Genomic DNA, 21561 nt, shown 5'->3' on the forward strand with positions numbered 1-21561 from the left:
TAGCTGAAGTATTAAATGAATTTTCATCTGTCTTTACCAAAGAAGAAGATGCTCCCAAGCCAGGGTGAAAGAGGAGGTAATTCAGAAACTAGGAGGGTTTAAAATTGATAAGGAGGAGGTATTAGATAGGCTGTCTGTACTTAAAGTTGACAAGGCACTAGGACTGGATGAGATGCATCCAAGGATACTGAGGGTAGTGAGAGTGAAAATTGCAGAGGCACTGGCTGTAATTTTTCAGTTTTCCTTCAGACTCGGAGTGGTGCCAGAGCACTGGAGAATCGGAAATGTTGCACCCTTGTCCAAAAAGGGGGTAAAGATAAGCTCAGCAACTGCAGGCCAGTCAGTTTAAATTTGGTGGCAGAAAAGTTTCTAGAAACAATAATTCGGGTCAAACTTAATAGTCACATGGACAAATGTGGTTTAATTAATTAAGGAAAGCCAGCAAATATTTCTTAAGAGAAAATGGTGTTTAACTAACTTGCTGGAGTTTTTTGAAGAGGTAACAGAGAGGATTGATGAGGGTAATTGCTGTAGTGTACATGGACTTCCAAAGGGCATTTGATACAATGCCAGACTACAGACTTGTCAGAAAAATTATTTCTCATGGAATAAAAAAGACAGTAGCAATGTGGATATAAAATTGGCTGAGTGACAGGAAACAGGGTTATGGTTGATGGATGTTTTTCAGGCAGGAGGAAGGTTTGTAGTAGAGTTCCCCAGGAGTCAGTGTTGGGACCCTTACATTTCCTGATATATATTAATGACCTAGACCTTAGTGTACAGGGGACAATTTGAAAATTTGTAGATGACACGAAACTTGGAAGCATTGTGAAGTGTGAGGAGGATAGTGTAGAACCTCAAAAGGACTTTAACACATTGGTGGAATGGATGGACAGGTGGTAGATGAAGTTCAATGTGGAAAAATCTGAAGTGATTCATTTTTGGTGGGAAGATCTGATATGGCCTTAACTCCACTTTCCTGCCTGTCCCCCATAACCCTTGACTCCCTTGTCTATCAAAAATCTGTCTAGCTCAGCCTTAAATATATCCAATGACCCAGCCTCCACTGCTTGTTGGGGGAGAGAATTCCAAACACTATAATGACCCTCTGAGCGCAGAAATTCCTCCTCATCGCCATTTTAAAGGGGAGACCCCTTATTTTCAAACTGTGATCCCTAGTTCTTGATTCCCTCATGGGGGAAAGCAATTTGTGATCATCCACTCCGCCCATCAATGGTGGGTCACGTTTCTCACCATCCAAAGTCGGGAACATAATTTTAACGCACTTGCATCTTATTATTGCGCCCCTCATCGGAATCATCCACCCACGTCAAATTTACTGCACACGTTGGTGTGACTTTAGAACAGTGTGATTCACAACTGCCTGTAACTTACACTTGACAACCTGAGCTTCGAGGGGAACTCGGAGGTGAGTGCACACGACCTTACACAGCGCTTATGAGAATCGCCCGTAGGGCATCAAGGAAGAGGCGCTGCGCATTCACGGGGCACACAGGCAGGTCGCTTTTGCCCGGCTGGCTCTCAGTGCTGGGGCAAGGGCTTCAGTGTGAGTGGGGCTCAGTGGGCCTGGACTGACACACCTGCTTATATCTTGTGCAAGCACGCTGCTCATCATAACAAGGAGCCACAGACAGGGAGGCATTCTTGGGAGTTTATTGACAATAGTGAACATCATGTACAAGTGATTAACACACATGCCCAGGCTGTGCAACTACATCCTAACCTTGGGGCTTGGCCTAAATAGCTAAGTGGTTATGGTACTGGGTTTGTAACCCTAAGCTCAAGAGTTCAAATCTCACAATGGCAAACTATGAAACAACGTAACTTCATCTGAATAAGAACAGATGGAAACATGTTTACTTGAAAGAGTTACATCCTAACCTTGGGGCTTGGCCTAAATAGCTAAGTGGTTATGGTACTGGGTTTGTAAGGCTAAGCTCAAGAGTTCAAATCTCACAATAGCAAACTATGAAACAATGTAACTTCATCTGAAACAGATGGAAACGTGTTTGTACTCGAAAGAGTTACATCCTAACCTTGGGGCTTGGCCTAAATAGCTAAGTGGTTATGGTACTGGGTTTGTAACCCCAAGATCAAGAGTTCAAATCTCACAATGGCAAACTATGAAACAATGTAACTTCTTCTGAATCAGAACAGATGGAAACGGGTTTGTACTCGAAAGAGTTATTGCGCTTGTAACCACAAGTTCAAATCTCACCATGGCAAACAATGAAACAATGTAACTTCATCTGAATAGGAACAGATGGAAACATGTTTGTACTCGAAAGAGTTACATCCTAACCTTGGGGCTTGGCCTAAATAGCCAAGTGGTTATGGTACTGGGTGTGTAACCCCAAGATCAAGAGTTCAAATCTCACAATGGCAAACTATGAAACAATGTAACTTCAGATGGAAACATGTTTTTTATGCTTGGCCTGAATAGCCAAGTGGTTATGGTACTGGGCTTGCAACCCCAAGATCAAGAGTTCAAATCTCACAATGGCAAACTATGAAACAATGTAACTTCATCTGAAACAGATGGAAACAGGTTTACTCAAAAGAGTATCAAGAGTTCAAATCTCACAATGGTAAACTATGAAACAATGTAACTTCATCTGAAATAGATGGAAACGTGTTTGTACTCGAAAGAGTTACATCCTAACCTTGGGGCTTGGCCTAAATAGCTAAGTGGTTATGGTACTGGGTGTGTAACCCCAAGATCAAGAGTTCAAATCTCACAATGGCAAACTATGAAACAATGTAACTTCATCTGAATCAGAACAGATGGAAACGGGTTTGTACTCGAAAGAGTTATTGGGCTTGTAACCACAAGTTCAAATCTCACCATGGCAAACAATGAAACAATGTAACTTCATCTGAATAGGAACAGATGGAAACATGTTTGTACTCGAAAGAGTTACATCCTAACCTTGGGGCTTGGCCTAAATAGCCAAGTGGTTATGGTACTGGGTGTGTAACCCCCAGATCAAGAGTTCATTTTCTTAACGATCTCGTGGAGGTAATTGTGGATTGAGTTGGTTTCCTGATACTGAGGAGAGAAGGTGTGTGGTGTTGGTGTTGTTGCTCCTCAGTGTTTCAACTGTTTCTGCTGCTGCCTTTGGGGTTGTTGCTTCTGCTGTGTGCTGCTGCTGCTTCTGCTGCTGCTCCTCCAGTGCTGCCAAAGGAGAGAGAGGGAGAGAAGAGAACAGTTGCTGCTGTTGATACAGGACAGGAAGGCCAGGAGGCCAGGTCTGAGTTAAAAAACAATATCCTAGGTGGGTGTCTGAACTGTGTATTTTTGTTTAAGGTGGGGGCAATTAAGGACTGTGTTTTTGTAGGGGGAGGCAAGAAGACTGCCAGAGGAGTTGGGGAAGGAAGAGAGGGAGGGTGTGTGTGTGTGCTGAAACCATCTTTCTGCCACCCCTCCCCCCAACCCAGCCCTTTTCCCAGTAAGGCCAGCAATAGCTGGTGAAGACATCGCCTCCCCCTGCCTGAAGAACATCAGGCCCCCACACACCGTCCATTCACCATCGAGGACACCCACCTGGACATTTACCTCTTTCCCTCCTGTGCCTCCCTGTCTTTTACTCCTCTCCCTCCTCTCCTCTCCTGCCTAAAAGAGGGGAGGTTGTTTCTACCTCTCTCCCCCACCCCCTTTCCTCCCTATATATATAAAAAAAAAAGAAAAAAAACAAAATGGCCAATCCTTCCCGGCGTGGGCGTGGCTCTGGCCCTAAGGCCAATACACCATCGCCTGTGGCCGGGCCCTCGAGGGCTAATGTGGAGGCGGTTTTGTCACCGGTGGCAGGGCCTCAAAAAAAGAAAACTTATGCGGGGGTGGTTGCTTCTGCGGCTCCAGCTGCTCCCGCTGCCCTGTCACCTTTCCGCCTCCTCACCAGGGCCCTTGGGGTAAAGAGCTATGCTCTCCCTGAAATGACAATAGAGGCCTGCGTAAAGGCTATGGCTGGGGTCGTCGGCCCCTCAGCCATTGTCGCGGCCTCTAAAATGTACGGGAAGGCCATATTCTTCTTGAGGTCCGAGCGGGCGGTGCACCTCGCCCTGCAAAAAGGACTCACTGTGGGCGGGACTTTTCTGGCGGTGGACCCCCTTGAGGCCACCGCCCAGAAAATTATTATTTCGAACGTCCCGCCTTTTCTATCCAGTGAGCTCCTCCTCCCCCACCTTAATAAATTGGGAGAGGTCAGGTCGGGGGTTGCACCAATCCCGCTCGGCCTCAAAGACTCGGCCCTCCGCCATGTGTACTCCTTCCGGCGCCAGGTATTTGTCCGCTTGGCCCAGGAGGAGTGCCTGGAGGGGGCCTTCGTTATCAATTTTGAGGGGACCGCCTATCGGGTCTTCTGGACCGTGAAGGGCGTGCGGTGCCATGCTTGTAAGGAGGCGGGGCACGTGAGGAAGAACTGCCCCGCCTCCAAGGCCACGAGCCCCACCCAAGCGGCCATGGCTGGCACCGCCCCTCCTGCCCCCGCCACCACTCCATCTCCCTCCCCGCAAGGGGAAGCGACGCGGGCGGCCACTGCCATCTCGGCTGCCGGTGAGGCGGGGGGAGAGCCCCCGCGCCGTGAGAAGGCGCAGAGGAAGACCCGCAACCTGGAGGCGGCCCCTGAAACGCCCCAAAACCCCCAAACACCTACAAGCACCGGCTCGGGGGAAAAGACATCATCCGGCCCCGGCGTCGTGTCCGCGTGTGCTCCCGGGCCCGTGGGTGCTAAGGCGCCAAGTGCTGGGCCCGGCGTTGTTTCTGCGCGTGCTCCCGGGGCCGGCGGGGAAAAGACGCGGGACCCCGAGCCGGGGAATCAAACATCAAAAACCCAGAGGGTGGAGTGTCCGGGAGGGCTGGACAAGGAGGAGGGGCCTCGGAAATGGAGGTCTCCCTAGCCCCCAGCCTGACCCGGAAGAGACGTCACGCTTCGGAGGAGGAGGTGGGTGATGCCCAAATTGAAGAAGTTGGGTGTGTCCCTTCCCCCGATGAAGAGGTGGTGGCGTCTCCGCCAAGTAAAATCTCACCCTGTCCTCTGGGGGAACTCAAAACCCCTGCACCGACTCCCACCACTGTTACCCCTGTCAACCTGCTGCAGTCCCCTGAACAGGGCCCCTCGGGGGTCACTGAAGGCACCTCCCTCGAGGTGGTGCCCGACACAGAGACCCTCGATACCCCCGAGGTACCTTCTGGCTCGTCGGGGGACTGTAACTCTCAAAATTTAAAAAATGTTAACGGGTCATTGGGTGGCGGCGAAAAGGAAGGCCTTCCCGCTCCCTCCCAAACCTTAGCACCGGGCGTCCTAGTTTTGGGTCAGGAGCTGGTCCTGAGGTCCCCGGACGACCCGGTGCCGGGAGGAGAGCGGGCATCAGAACTGCCGCTGCCCTCTGACCCAAAACGTTTAGAGGAGACTAGAGAGGACCCCTCTGGCCTTGATCCTGGGGGTGGGATCGAGGTACAGGTGGGGCCAGCTGGCAGCTCCGAATCAGCCCCCGTACTCAATGCGGGGGAGGGGTCGGAAGCTGGAGGCGACGGCCTGGAGGAGGACGGGGTGTCCGTGGTGAGCGCTGGAGATTACGCTGAATCGCTCTCAAGCGAGGCGGTGGATCCCCTGGTGCCCTCCACTGACTCCCCCCTCATCCCCCCAAGGGAACTCCGGGAATTTTTGGCGAGTCATCGCGGTCGCCGAGACAGGGTTCAGTTGGCCTTGGACCGGTGGCATTCTTTTCCGCTGGTGTTCTGGTCCACTCGCGAGGCTCTCAAGTCTCCTGAGTTGGATAGGAACGCGCAGCGGAGGGTCCAAACGTTTCTCGCTGGGCTCCTGAAGGAGAGGAAGGACTAAAAAGTTTTCTTCTTTTTAATGACTTAAGGTGAAGGTTTGATGTACCTTTGACAATGAAGACGACTATAGCCAGCCTCAACATCCGCGGCAGCAGGGCCGCACAGCGCAGGTTCCAGAACTTCTCGGTCCTCAGGGACGGGAAGTATGCATTGTGCTTCCTGCAAGAAACCCATACCGTTCCGGGAGATGAAGCCACGTGGCTCCTGGAGTGGCGAGGGGGGGTCTACATGAGTCACCTAGCCTCCAATTCTGGCGGGGTGGCTATCTTGTTGGCCCCGCATTTTCAGCCAGAGATCTTGGGGGTCAAGGAGCCGGTGCCAGGCCGGTTGCTGCACCTGACTGTGCGTCTGGGGGGGGCGGTGCTTCACTTTGTGAATGCGTACGCTCCCCTGGGCACGCAGCAGCAAGCGAGCTTCTTTTGAAGAAGTGTCCACTCATCTCGGCTCCATCGACGCTGGCGAGTGCATCGTCCTCGGGGGGGATTTCAATTGCACCCTCGGGGTCCGGGACCGTCACGGTACCCCGCACTGCACGCGAGGTGTGAGTAAGTTGCGGGACCTGGTCAGGTCCTTCGACTTAGTGGACGTCTGGCGAAATCTCCATCCTGACTCCAGCGTGTTCACCTTTGTGTCACCTGGAGTCGGAGCGTCCAGACTCGACCGCCTTTACGTTTCGAAGGCGTACGTGTCCTGCGTTCCGGCTGCTTCTATACAGCAGGTTACGTGCACGGACCACCGTCTGGTGTGGACGGAGCTCACTTCGTTCTGCGCTCGGACGGGGTCCGCGTACTGGCATTTTAATAACCTGTTGTTGGAAGACCAGCGGTTCCTGGACTCGTTCCGTCGCTTCTGGGCCGGCTGGAGAAGGAAGCGGGGAGGCTTCCCCTCCTTGAGGCTATGGTGGGACGTGGGCAAGACTCACGTCCGAGTTTTCTGTCAAGAGTACGCGAAGGGGTCGACGAAGAGACGCAAATCCAGGGTCGAGGAGTTGGAGAAGGAGGTGCTCGACCTGGAGGCACGTCTCCGTCAGCCCGACGCGGACCCGGCCCAGCGGTCGGTGTACGATGAGAAGAAGGGCGCGCTGCGGGACCTGCAACTGGTCGGGTCTCGGGGCGCGTTCGTGAGGTCGCGGATCTGTTTCCTTAAGGAGATGGACCGTGGCTCTCCCTTCTTCTACTCACTGGAAAAAAGGCACGGGGTCCGTAAGCAGCTCTTTACGCTGCTGGCCGACGACGGATCCCTTGTCTCGGATCCGGAGGGCATCAGGGCCATTGCCCGAGATTACTACACTGCCCTGTTCTCTCCGGATCCGTCCAGTGAGGAAGCCTGCAGAGTTTTGTGGGAGGACCTGCCGCAGGTCGGCCCGGAGTGCGTCGGAAAGCTCGACTCCCCTATAAGTCTGGGGGAGCTGACCGGCGCACTCGACGGTCTTTCTAGGGGCAAAACCCCGGGACTAGACGGGCTGACCGTGGAGTTCTTCAGGGCGTTCTGGGACGTCTTGGGGAGCGACTTCGCGGGGGTCCTGGGGGAGAGCATTGCTACCGGGGAGATGCCCCTTTCGTGGCGCAGGGCCGTGATTGCCCTGCTACCGAAGAAGGGGGATCTCCGCCTTCTTAAAAACTGGCGCCCGGTCTCCCTCCTCAGCACGGACTACAAAATCTTCGCCCGAGCCATGTCTTCTCGGCTCGGCACCGTGCTGGACAACATGATCCACCCTGACCAGTCCTACACCGTCCCGGACCGAACCATTTATGATAACATCCATCTGGTCCGGGACATCATCCACCATTCCCAGAGGGCTGGTCTGTCGAGCGCCTTCCAGTCTCTCGATCAGGAGAAGGCGTTCGACAGGGTGGATCATGAATACTTACTCGGAACTCTGCGAGCTTTCGGGTTCGGGACGCATTTTGTCGCCCGGATCCGACTTCTGTACACCGCCGCGGAGTGTCTAGTGAAGGTTAACGGGTCCCTGATGGCGCCCCTTAGCTTTGGGAGAGGGGTACGTCAGGGCTGCCCCCTGTCTGGCCAGTTGTATTCTATTTGCGTGGAGCCTTTCCTGCGCCTCTTGCGGAGGAGGTTGTCGGGATTGGTTCTGCGCGGGCCGGGCATCGGGGTGGTCCTTTCGGCTTACGCTGACGACGTGGTCCTTATGTTTAGTGACCCGGCTGACCTGCGGAGGATGCGCGAGTGCCCGGAGGTCTACTCTGCCGCTTCTTCTGCCAGGATCAACTGGGGTAAATGTTCTGAACTCCTGGTCGGTCAGTGGCAGATGGATCCCCTACCCGAGGAGCTCAGGCCTTTCACCTGGAGCAGGACCAGCCTCCTCTACCTGGGGGTCCATCTCTGCCCCGCTGAGGAATCCTGGCCGGCAAACTGGCAGGAACTGGAGACGAAAGTCACCGCTCGCCTGCGGCGCTGGACAGGACTGCTCCAAGTGCTATCTTACCGAGGTCGAGTTCTGGTCATAAACCAGCTGATCGCCGCCATGTTGTGGTATCGGCTGGTCACTTTGACCCCTCCCCTGGACTTTGTCACAAGAATCCAGAGATTGTTAGTCGACTTCTTCTGGGATAAAAGATTGCACTGGGTCGCTGCCGAGGTTCTGAGTCTCCCGCTTAGGGAGGGTGGTCAGGCGCTAGTGTGCCTACGCACACAGGTGGCGACTTTCCGCCTTCAGACCCTGCAGCGGTACCTCTACGTCGAGCCTCCTCCTAGATGGTGTGCCCTGATGACGTATTTCTTCCGTCAGGTGCACTGCCTGAATTATGACGTGCAGCTCCTGTTTATAGAACAGCTGGGCCTCGGTGGCTCCTTGCAGGCGTTGCCCGTCTTTTACCAGGACCTGATCAAAGTCTGGAAAGTGGTCGCCTCGCGACGCAGCTCTCCCCCGTCAGGAGTAGCGGCTATCGTCAGAGAGCCGCTGCTCAGGAATCCGCCGCTCCGTCCTTTTCAGTGGTTGGCGGAGAGGAGGGCTGTGGCCGCAGGGGTGACCAGGATCGGGGACGTGCTGGGTGGCGGAGGACTGGGCTGGATGCTCCCGCAGGAGTTGGCGCGACGCGCGTCTGTGAGTGTCCAGGTCGCAGCCGATGCCATCCAAGACCTGAGAACGGTTGTGCTCGGACCCGACGTTATTTTGGGTCTTGAGGTGGCCCAGGTGCGCGGTGGTCTTCCGTCTCAGCGTTCCCCTGTTCGGACGGAATTCCACATTGGCCCCAAGACCCGAACCCTCCCTCGGGTGCTGGTGCCCCGCAATATGAGCCGCCTCAGGGACATGCCCTCTGTGCCATTTGGCACGGACTGCTGCTGCACACCTTCCATTTTCTCGCCCTTGTCCGTCGACCGGACACGCCCTGGCGTGCCCTGTTGCCGTCCGGAGGCGGAGGCCCCCGATGGGAGGCCCTCTACGGAGGTGTCCTCCCCCTTTCTATCCGGGACCTGGGTTGGAGGGTGTTGCATGCAGCAGTCCCTTATAATAAGAGGATGCATAGGTTCACGGACTCTCAGGACACGTGCCCTTTTTGCGGTCTTGTGGAGTCTGTGGATCATGTATACATAGGGTGCTGTAGGCTGCACTCCCTTTTTAGTTATTTGAAAAACCTTTTATTGATGTTTTGTTTGCACTTCAGCCCCACGCTCCTGATCTATGGGCACCCGGTGCGGAAGGGGGTCGGGAAGGAGGAGGACCTCCTCGTGAACCTGCTCCTGGGCCTGGCCAAGTTGGCCATTAACAGGTCCAGGCAGCGGGCGATCGACGGGGGAGTCCCGCCCGATTGTTTGTCCCTCTTCCGTGGCTACGTTCGCTGCCGGATGTCCCTGGAGAAGGAGCACGCGGTGTCTGCTGGCACTCTCGAGGCCTTCCGTGCTCGTTGGACACCCCGGGGACTGGGGTGTTTTGTTGACCCCTTTAATCACATTTTGATTTAAAGTTTGTAAGTTTCCTTTAAACTTTGTTCTTGGTTTTACAGCTGACCTGAATTAGGGGCTGTGCCTGATTTATCCAAATTTTGTTGATTTGGTTTTCATTTAAAAGATTATCAAGAGTTCATCTTCTTAACGATCTCGTGGAGGTAATTGTGGATTCAGTTGGTTCCCTGATACTGAGGAGAGAAGGTGTGTAGTGTTGGTGTTGCTGCTCCTCAGTGCTTCAACTGTTTCTGCTGCTGCCTTTGGTGTTTTAGCTTCTGCTGTGTGCTGCTGCTGCTCCTGCACTCGAGGGTGTTTGCTGCTGCTCCTGCACTCGAGGGTGTTTACTGCTGCTGCTGCCCCTGCACTCGAGGGTGTTTACTGTTGCTGCTGCCCCTGCACTCGAGGGTGTTTGCTGCTGCTGCTGCTGGACCTGCACTCGAGGGTGTTTGCTGCTGCTGCTGCTGGACCTGCACTTGAGGGTGTTTGCTGCTGCTGCTGCCTTGCCCCTGTGGTGCCAAAGGAGAGAGAGGGAGAGAAGAGAACAGTTGCTGCTGTTGTTACAGGACAGGAAAGCCAGGAGGCCAGGACTGAGTTGAAAAACAACATCCTAGGTGGGTGTCTGAACTGTGTATTTTTGTTTAAGGTGGGGGCTATTAAGGACTGTGTTTTGTAGGGGGAGGCAAGAAGACTGCCAGAGGAGTTGGGGAAGGAAGAGAGGGAGGGTGTGTGTATGTGCTGAAACCATCTTTCTGCCACCCCTCCCCCCAACCCAGCCCTTTTCCCAGTAAGGCCAGCAATAGCTGGTGAAGACATTGCCTCCCCCTGCCTGAAGAACATCAGGCCCCCACCCACCGTCCATCCACCATCGAGGACACCCACCTGGACATTTACCTCTTTCCCTCCTGTGCCTCCCTGTCTTTTACTCCTCTCCCTCCTCTCCTCTCCTGCCTAAAAGAGGGGAGGTTGTTTCTACCTCTCTCCCCCACCCCCTTTCCTCAAACAAAATGGCCAATCCTTCCCAGGGTGGGCGTGGCTCTGGCCCTAAGGCCAATTCACCATCGCCTGTGGCCGGGCCCTCGAGGGCTAATGTGGAGGTGGTTTTGTCACCGGTGGCAGGGCCTCAAAAAAAGAAAACCTACGCGGGGGTGGTTGCTTCTGCGGCTCCAGCTGCCCCTGCTGCCCTGTCACCATTCCGCCTCCTGACCAGGGCCCTTGGGGTAAAGAGCTATGCTCACCCTGAAATGACAATAGAGGCCTGCGTAAAGGCTATGGCTGGGGTCGTCGGCCCCTCAGCCATTGTCGCGGCCTCTAAAATGTACGGGAAGGCCATATTCTTCTTGAGGTCCGAGCGGGCGGTGCGCCTCGCCCTGAAAAAAGGACTCACTGTGGGTGGGACTTTTCTGGCGGTGGACCCCCTTGAGGCCACCGCCCAGAGAATTATTATTTCGAACGTCCCGCCTATTCTATCCAGTGAGCTCCTCCTCCCCCACCTTAATAAATTGGGGGAGGTCAGGTCGGGGGTTGCACCAATCCCGCTCGGCCTCAAAGACTCGGCCCTCCGCCATGTGTACTCCTTCCGGCGCCAGGTATTTGTCCGCTTGGCCCAGGAGGAGTTCCTGGAGGGGGCCTTCATTATCAATTTTGAGGGGACCGCCTATCGGGTCTTCTGGACCGTGGAGGGCATGCGGTGCCATGCTTGTAAGGAGGCGGGGCACGTGAGGAAGAACTGCCCCGCCTCCAAGGCCACGAGCTCCACCCAAGCGGCCACGGCTGGCACCGCCCCTCCTCCCCCCGCCACCACTCTATCTCCCTCCCCGCAAGGGGAAGCGACGCCGGCGGCCACTGCCATCTCGACTGCCAGTGAGGCGGGGGGAGAGCCCCCGCGTCGTAAGAAGGCGCGGAGGAAGACCCGCAACCTGGAGACGGCCCCTGAAACGCCCCTTAACCCCCAAACACCTGCAAGCACCGGCTCGGGGGAAAAGACATCATCCGGCCCCGGCGTCGTGTCTGCATGTGCTCCCGGGCCCGTGGGTGCTAAGGCGCCGAGTGCTGGGCCCAGCGTCGTCCCTGCGCGTGCTCCCGGTGCCGGCGGGGAAAAGACGCGGGACCCCGAGCCGGGGAATCTAACACCCAAAACCCAGAGGGTGGAGTGTCCGGGAGGGCTGGACAAGGAGGAGGGGGCCTCGGAAATGGAAGTCTCCCTAGCCCCCAGCCTGACCCGGAAGAGACGTCACGCTTCGGAGGAGGAGGTGGGTGATGCCCAAACTGAAGAAGTTGGGTGTGTCCCTTCCCCCGATGAAGAGTTGGTGGCGTCTCCACCAAATAAAATCTCGCCCTGTCCTCTGGGGGAACTCAAAACCCCTGCACCGACTCCCACCACTGTTACCCCCGTCAACCTGCTGCAGTCCCCTGAACAGGGCCCCTCGGGGGTCACTGAAGGCACCTCCCTTGAGGTGGTGCCCAACTCAGGAACCCTCGATACCCCCGAGGTACCTTCTGGCTCGTCGGGGGACTGTAGCTTTCAAAATTTAAAAAATGTTAACGGGTCATTGGGTGGCGGCGAAAAGGAAGGCCTTCCCGCTCCCTCCCAAACCTTAGCACCGGGCGTCCTAGTTTTGGGTCAGGAGCTTGTCCTGAGCTCCCCGGACGACCCGGTGCCGGGAGGAGAGCGGGCATCAGAACTGCCGCTGCCCTCAGACCCAAAACCTTTAGAGGAGACCAGAGAGGACCCCTCTGGCCTTGATCCTGGGGTGGGATCGAGGTACAGGTGGGGCCAGCTGGCAGCTCTGAATCAGCCCCCGTACTCAATGCGGGGGAGGGGTCGGAAGCTGGAGGCGACGACCTGAAGGAGGACGGGGTGTCCGTGGTGAGCGCTGGAGATTACGCTGAGTCGCTCTCAAGCGAGGCGGTGGATCCCCTGGTGCCCTCCACTGACTCCCCCCTCATCCCCCCAAGGGACCTCCGGGAATTTTTGGCGAGTCATCGTGGTCGCTGAGACAGGGTTCAGTTGGCCTTGGACCGGTGGCATTCTTTTCCGCTGGTGCTCTGGTCCACTCGCGAGGCTCTCAAGTCTCCTGAGTTGGATAGGAACGCGCGGCGGAGGGTCCAAACGTTTCTCGCTGGGCTCCTGAAGGAGAGGAAGGACTAAAAAGTCCTCTTCTTCTTTTTAATGACTTAAGGTGAAGGTTTGATGTACCTTTGACAATGAAGACGACTATAGCCAGCCTCAACATCCACGGCAGCAGGGCCGCACAGCGCAGGTTCCAGAACTTCTCGGTCCTCAGGGACGGGAAGTATGCATTGTGCTTCCTGCAAGAAACCCATACCGTTCCGGGAGACGAAGCCACGTGGCTCCTGGAGTGGCGAGGGGGGGTCTACATGAGTCACCTAGCCTCCAATTCTGGCGGGGTGGCTATCTTGTTGGCCCCGCATTTTCAGCTGGAGATCTTGGGGGTCAAGGAGCCGGTGCCAGGCCGGTTGCTGCACCTGACTGTGCGTCTGGGGGGGGCGGTGCTTCACTTTGTGAATGTGTACGCTCCCCTGGGCATGCAGCAGCAAGCGAGCTTCTTTGAAGAAGTGTCCACTCATCTCGGCTCCATCGACGCTGGCAAGTGCATCGTCCTCGGGGGGGATTTCAATTGCACCCTCGGGGTCCGGGACCGTCACGGTACCCCGCACTGCACGCGAGGTGTGAGTAAGTTGCGGGACCTGGTCAGGTCCTTCGACTTAGTGGACGTCTGGCGAAATCTCCATCCTGACTCCAGCGTGTTCACCTTTGTGTCACCTGGAGTCGGAGCGTCCAGACTCGACCGCCTTTACGTTTCGAAGGCGTACGTGTCCTGCGTTCCGGCTGCTTCTATACAGCAGGTTACGTGCACGGACCACCGTCTGGTGTGGGCGGAGCTCACTTCGTTCTGCGCTCGGACGGGGTCCGCGTACTGGCATTTTAATAACCTGTTGTTGGAAGACCAGCGGTTCCTGGACTCGTTCCGTCACTTCTGGGCCGGTTGGAGAAGGAAGCGGGGAGGCTTCCCCTCCTTGAGGCTATGGTGGGACGTGGGCAAGACTCACGTCTGAGTTTTCTGTCAAGAGTACGCGAAGGGGTCGACAAAGAGACGCAAATCCAGGGTCGAGGAGTTGGAGAAGGAGGTGCTCGACCTGGAGGCACGTCTCCGTCAGTCCGACGCGGACCCGGCCCTGCGGTCGGTGTACGATGAGAAGAAGGGTGCGCTGCGGGACCTGCAACTGGTCGGGTCTCGGGGCGCGTTCGTGAGGTCGCGGATCTGTTTCCTTAAGGAGATGGACCGTGGCTCTCCCTTCTTCTACTCACTGGAAAAAAGGCACGGGGTCCGTAAGCAGCTCTTTACGCTGCTGGCCGACGACGGATCCCTTGTCTCGGATCCGGAGGGCATCAGGGCCATTGCCCGAGATTACTACACTGCCCTGTTCTCTCCGGATCCGTCCAGTGAGGAAGCTTGCAGAGTTTTGTGGAAGGACCTGCCGCAGGTCGGCCCGGAGTGCGCCGGAAAGCTCGACTCCCCTATAAGTCTGGGGGAGCTGACCGGCGCACTCGACGGTCTTTCTAGGGGCAAAACCCCGGGATTAGACGGGCTGACCGTGGAGTTCTTCAGGGCGTTCTGGGACGTCTTGGGGAGCGACTTCGCGGGGGTCCTGGGGGAGAGCATTGCTACCGGGGAGATGCCCCTTTCGTGGCGCAGGGCCGTGATTGCCCTGCTGCCGAAGAAGGGGGATCTCCGCCTTCTTAAAAACTGGCGCCCGGTCTCCCTCCTCAGCACTGACTACAAAATCTTCGCCCGAGCCATGTCTTCTCGGCTCGGCACCGTGCTGGACCACATGATCCACCCTGACCAGTCCCACACTGTTCCGGACCGAACCATTTATGATAACATCCATCTGGTCCGGGACATCATCCACCATTCCCAAAGGGCTGGTCTGTCGAGCGCCTTCCTGTCTCTCGATCAGGAGAAGGCGTTCGACAGGGTGGATCACAAATACTTACTCGGAACTCTGCGAGCTTTCGGGTTCGGGACGCATTTTGTCGCCCGGATCCGACTTCTGTACACCGCCGCGGAGTGTCTAGTGAAGGTTAACGTGTCCCTGACGGCGCCCCTTAGCTTTGGGAGAGGGGTACGTCAGGGCTGCCCCCTGTCTGGCCAGTTGTATTCTATTTGCGTGGAGCCTTTCCTGCGCCTCTTGCGGAGGAGGTTGTCGGGATTGGTTCTGCGCGGGCCGGGCATCGGGGTGGTCCTTTCGGCTTACGCCGATGACGTGCTCCTTATGTTTAGTGACCCGGCTGACCTGCGGAGGATGCGCGAGTGCCAGGAGGTCTACTCTGCCGCTTCTTCTGCCAGGATCAACTGGGGTAAATGTTCTGGACTCCTGGTCGGTCAGTGGCAGATGGATCCCCTACCCGAGGAGCTCAGGCCTTTCACCTGGAGCAGGACCAGCCTCCGCTACCTGGGGGTCCATCTCTGCCCCGCTGAGGAATCCTGGCCGGCAAACTGGCAGGAACTGGAGACGAAAGTCACCGCTCGCCTGTGGCGCTGGACAGGACTGCTCCGAGTGCTATCTTACCGGGGTCGAGTTCTGGTCATAAACCAGCTGATCGCCGCCATGTTGTGGTATCGGCTGGTCACTTTGACCCCTCCCCCGGACTTTGTCACAAGAATCCAGAGATTGTTAGTCGACTTCTTCTGGGACAAAAGATTGCACTGGGTCGCTGCCGAGGTTCTGAGTCTCCCGCTTAGGGAGGGTGGTCAGGCGCTAGTGTGCCTACGTACACAGGTGGCGACTTTCCGACTTCAGACCCTGCAGCGATACCTCTACGTCGAGCCTCCTCCTAGATGGTGTGCCCTGATGACGTATTTCTTCCGTCAGGTGCACGGCCTGAATTATGACGTGCAGCTCCTGTTTATAGAACAGCTGGGCCTCGGTGGCTCCTTGCAGGCATTGCCCGTCTTTTACCAGGACCTGATCAAAGTCTGGAAAGTGGTCGCCTCGCGACTCAGCTCTCCCCCGTCAGGAGTAGCGGCTATCGTCAGAGAGCCGCTGCTCAGGAATCCGCCCCTCCGTCCTTTTCAGTGGTTGGCGGAGAGGAGGGCTGTGGCCGCAGGGGTGACCAGGATCGGGGACGTGCTGGGTGGCGGAGGACTGGGCTGGATGCTCCCGCAGGAGTTGGCGCGACGCGCGTCTGTGAGTGTCCAGGTCGCAGCCAATGCCATCCAAGACCTGAGAACGGTCGTGCTCGGACCCGACGTTATTTTGGGTCTTGAGGTGGCCCAGGTGCGCGGTGGTCTTCCGTCTGAACGTTCCCCTGTTCGGACGGAATTCCACATTGGCCCCAAGCCCCGAACCCTCCCTCGGGTGCTGGTGCCCCGCAATATGAGCCGCCTCGGGGGCATGCCCTCTGTGCCTTTTGGCACGGCAAAGAGGGGCTTTTTGTACGGACTGCTGCTGCACACCTTCCATTTTCTCGCCCTTGTCCGCCGCCCGGACACGCCCTGGCGTGCCTTGTTGCCGTCCGGCGGTGGAGGCCCCCGATGGGAGGCCCTCTACGGAGGTGTCCTCCCCCTTTCTATCCGGGACCTGGGTTGGAGGGTGTTGCATGCAGCAGTCCCTTATAATAAGAGGATGCATAGGTTCACGGACTCTCAGGACACATGCCCTTTTTGCGGTCTTGTGGAGTCCGTGGACCATGTATACATAGGGTGTTGTAGGCTGCACTCCCTTTTTAGTTATTTGAAAAACCTTTTATTGATGTTTTGTTTGCACTTCAGCCCCACGCTCCTGATCTATGGGCACCCGGTGCGGAAGGGGGTCGGGAAGGAGGAGGACCTCCTCGTGAACCTGCTCCTGGGCCTGGCCAAGTTGGCCATTAACAGGTCCAGGCAGCGGGCGATCGACGGGGGAGTCCCGCCCGATTGTTTGTCCCTCTTCCGTGGCTACGTTCGCTGCCGGATGTCCCTGGAGAAGGAGCACGCGGTGTCTGCTGGCACTCTCGAGGCCTTCCGTGCTCAGTGGGCACCGTGGGGACTGGGGTCTTTTGTTGACCCCTTTAATCACATTTTGATTTAAAGTTTGTAAGTTTCCTTTAAACTTTGTTCTTGGTTTTGCAGCTGACCTGAATTAGGGGCTGTGCTTGATTTATCCCAATTTTGTTGATTTGGTTTTCATTTAAAAGATTATCAAGAGTTCATCTTCTTATCGATCTCGTGGAGGTAATTGTGGATTCAGTTGGTTCCCTGATACTGAGGAGAGAAGGTGTTTGGTGTTGGTGTTGCTGCTCCTCAGTGTTTCAACTGTTTCTGCTGCTGCCTTTGGGGTTGTTGCTTCTGCTGTGTGTTGCTGCTGCCCCTGCACTCGAGGGTGTTTGTTGCTGCTGCTGGACCTGCACTCGAGGGTATTTGCTGCTGCTGCTGCTGCTGCTCCTGCACTCGAGGGTGTTTGCTGCTGCTGCTGCTCCTGCACTCGAGGGTGTTTGCTGCTGCTGCTGGACCTGCACTCGAGGGTTTTGGTTCTGCTGCTGGACCTGCACTCGTGGGTGTTTGCTGCTGCTGCTCCTGCACTCGAGGGTGTTTGGTGCTGCTGCTGCTCCTGCACTCGAGGGTGTTTGCTGCTGCTGCTGCTGCTCCTGCACTCGAGGGTGTTTGCTGCTGCTGCTGCTCCTGCACTCGAGGGTGTTTGCTGCTGCTGCTGCTCCTGCACTCGAGGGTGTTTGCTGCTGCTGCTGCTCCTGCACTCGAGGGTGTTTGCTGCTGCTGCTGCTCCTGCACTCGAGGGTGTTTGCTGCTGCTGCTGCTGCTCCTGCACTCGAGGGTGTTTGCTGCTGCTGCTGCTGTTGGACCTGCACTCGAGGGTGTTTGCTGCTGCTGCTGCTGCTGGACCTGCACTCGAGGGTGTTTGCTGCTGCTGCTGCTGGACCTGCACTCGAGGGTGTTTGCTGCTGCTGCTGGACCTGCACTCGAGGGTGTTTGCTGCTGCTGCTGCTCCTGCACTCGAGGGTGTTTGCTGCTGCTGCTGCTCCTGCACTCGAGGGTGTTTGCTGCTGCTGCTGCTGCTGGACCTGCACTCGAGGGTGTTTGCTGCTGCTGCTCCTGCACTCGAGGGTGTTTGCTGCTGCTGCTGCTGGACCTGCACTCGAGGGTGTTTGGTGCTGCTGCTGGACCTGCACTCGTGGGTGTTTGCTGCTGCTGCTGCTCCTGCACTCGAGGGTGTTTGGTGCTGCTGCTGCTCCTGCACTCGAGGGTGTTTGCTGCTGCTGCTGCTGCTGGACCTGCACTCGAGGGTGTTTGCTGCTGCTGCTGCTGGACCTGCACTCGAGGGTGTTTGCTGCTGCTGCTGCTGGACCTGCACTTGAGGGTGTTTGCTGCTGCTGCTGCTGGACCTGCCCGTGTGGATCAAAAGGAGAGAGAGGGAGAGAAGAAGAACAGCTTCTGTTGTTACAGGACAGGAAGGCCAGGAGGCCAGGACTGTGTCTAAAAACAACATCCTAGGTGGGTGTCCAACGTTATTGTTTGTGTAAGGTGGGGGCAATAAAGGACTGTGTTTTGTAGGGGGAGGCAAGAAGACTGCCAGAGGGTTTGGGGAAGGAAGAGAGGGAGGGTGTGTGTGTGTGCTGAAACCATCTTTCTGCCACCCCTCCCCCCAACCCAGCCCTTTTCCCAGTAAGGCCAGCAATAGCTGGTGAAGACATAGCCTCCCCCTGCCTGAAGAACATCAGGCCCCCACCCACCGTCCATCCACCATCGAGGACACTCACCTGGACATTTACCTCTTCCCCTCCTGTGCCTCCCTGTCTTTTACTCCTCTCCCTCCTCTCCTCTCCTGCCTAAAAGAGGGGAGGTTGTTTCTACCTCTCTCCCCCACCCCATTTCCTCCCTAGGGAGGAACACTACATATATTTTTTTTTTAAAAAAAAATATATATATATTAAAAAAACCAAAATGGCCAATCCTTCCCGGGGTGGGCGTGGCTCTGGCCCTAAGGCCAATTCACCATCGCCTGTGGCCGGGCCCTCGAGTGCTAATGTGGAGGCGGTTTTGTCACCGGTGGCAGGGCCTCAAAAAAAAGCCTATGCGGGGGTGGCTGCTTCTGCGGCTCCAGCTGCCCCCGCTGCCCTGTCACCATTCCGCCTCCTGACCAGGGCCCTTGGGGTAAAGCGCTATGCTCACCCTGAAATGACAATAGAGGCCTGCGTAAAGGCTATGGCTGGGGTCGTCGGCCCCTCAGCCATTGTCGCAGCCTCTAAAATGTATGGGAAGGCCATATTCTTCTTGAGGTCCGAGCGGGCGGTGCACCTCGCCCTGCAGAAGGGGCTCACTGTGGGCGGGACTTTTCTGGTGGTGGATCCCCTTGAGGCCACCACCCAGAGAATTATTATTTCGAACGTCCCACCTATTCTATCCAGTGAGCTCCTCCTCCCCCACCTTAATAAACTGGGGGAGGTCAGGTCGGGGGTTGCACCAATCCCGCTTGTCCTCAAAGACTCGGCCCTCCGCCATGTGTACTCCTTCCGGCGCCAGGTATTTGTCCGCTTGGCCCAGGAGGAGTGCCTGGAGGGGGCCTTTACTATCAATTTTGAGGGGACCGCCTATCGGGTCTTCTGGACCGTGGAGGGCGTGCGGTGCCATGCTTGTAAGGAGGCGGGGTACGTGAGGAAGAACTGCCCTGCCTCCAAGGCCACGAGCCCCACCCAAGCGGCCGCGGCTGGCACCGCCCGTCCTCCCCCCGCCACCACTCCATCTCCCTCCCCGCAAGGGGAAGCGATGCCGGCAGCCACTGCCATCTCGACTGCCGGTGAGGCGCGGGGAGAGCCCCCGTGCCGTAAGAAGGTGCGGAGGAAGACCTGCAACCTGGAGGCGGCCCCTGAAACTCCCCAAACCCCCCAAACACCTGCAAGCACCGGCTCGGGGGAAAAAACATCATCCGGCCCCGGTGTCGTGTCCGCATGTGCTCCCAGGTCCGTGGGTGCTAAGGCGCCGAGTGCTGGGCCCGGCGTCGTCCCTGCGCGTGCTCCCGGGGCTGGCGGGGAAAAGAAGCGGGAGCCCGAGCCGGGGAATCAAACATCCAAAACCCAGAGGGTGGGGTGTCCGGGAGGGCTGGACAAGGAGGAGGGGGCCTCGGAAATGGAGGTCTCCCTAGCCCCCAGCCTGACCCGGAAGAGACGTCACGCTTCGGAGGAGGAAGTGGGTGATGCCCAAACTGAAGAAGTTGGGTGTGTCCCTTCCCCCGATGAAGAGGTGGTGGCGTCTCCACCAAGTAAAATCTCGCCCTGTCCTCTGGGGGAACTCAAAACCCCTGCACCGACTCCCACCACTGTTACCCCTGTCAACCTGCTGCAGTCCCCTGAACAGGGCCCCTCGGGGGTCACTGAAGGCACCTCCCTTGAGGTGGTGCCCGACTCAGGAACCCTCGATACCCCCAAGGTACCTTCTGGCTCGTCGGGGGACTGTAGCTTTCAAAATTTAACAAATGTTAACGGGTCATTGGGTGGCGGCGAAAAGGAAGGCCTTCCCGCTCCCTCCCAAACCTTAGCACCGGGCGTCCTAGTTTTGGGTCAGGAGCTTGTCCTGAGCTCCCCGGACGACCCGGTGCCGGGAGGAGAGCGGGCATCAGAACTGCCGCTGCCCTCTGACCCAAAACCTTTAGAGGAGACCAGAGAGGACCCCTCTGGCCTTGATCCTGGGGGTGGGATCGAGGTACAGGTGGGGCCAGCTGGCAGCTCCGAATCAGCCCCCGTACTCAATGCGGGGGAGGGGTCGGAAGCTGGAGGCGACGGCCTGGAGGAGGACGGGGTGTCCGTGGTGAGTGCTGGAGATTATGCTGAGTCGCTCTCAAGCGAGGTGGTGGATCCCCTGGTGCCCTCCACTGACTCCCCCCTCATCCCCCCAAGGGAACTCCGGGACTTTTTCGCGAGTCATCGCGGTCGCCGAGACAGGGTTCAGTTGGCCTTGGACCGGTGGCATTCTTTTCCGCTGGTGTTCTGGTCCACTCGCGAGGCTCTCAAGTCTCCCGAGTTGGATAGGAACGCGCGTCGGAGGGTCCAAACGTTTCTCGCTGGGCTCCTGAAGGAGAGGAAGGACTAAAAAGTCCTCTTCTTCTTTTTAATGACTTAAGGTGAAGGTTTGATGTACCTTTGACAATGAAGACGACTATAGCCAGCCTCAACATCCGCGGCAGCAGGGGCGCACAGCGCAGGTTCCAGAACTTCTCGGTCCTCAGGGACGGGAAGTATGCGTTGTGCTTCCTGCAAGAAACCCATACTGTTCCGGGAGACGAAGCCACGTGGCTCCTGGAATGGCGAGGGGGGGTCTACGTGAGTCACCTAGCCTCCAATTCGGGCGGGGTGGCTATCTTGTTGGCCCCGCATTTTCAGCTGGAGATCTTGGGAGTCAAGGAGCCGGTGCCAGGCCGGTTGCTGCACCTGACTGTGCGTCTGGGGGGGGCGGTGCTTCACTTTGTGAATGTGTATGCTCCCCTGGGCACACAGCAGCAAGCGAGCTTCTTTGAAGAAGTGTCCACTCATCTCGGCTCCATCGACGCTGGCGAGTGCATCGTCCTCGGGGGGGATTTCAATTGCACCCTCGGGGTCCGGGACCGTCACGGTACCCCGCACTGCACGCGAGGTGTGAGTAAGTTGCGGGACCTGGTCAGGTCCTTCGACTTAGTGGACGTCTGGCGAAATCTCCATCCTGACTCCAGCGTGTTCACCTTCGTGTCACCTGGAGTCGGAGCGTCCAGACTCGACCGCCTTTACGTTTCGAAGGCGTACGTGT

This window comes from Carcharodon carcharias, chromosome 10 (assembly GCF_017639515.1).
Source record: "Carcharodon carcharias isolate sCarCar2 chromosome 10, sCarCar2.pri, whole genome shotgun sequence".
Lineage (NCBI taxonomy): Eukaryota > Metazoa > Chordata > Chondrichthyes > Lamniformes > Lamnidae > Carcharodon > Carcharodon carcharias.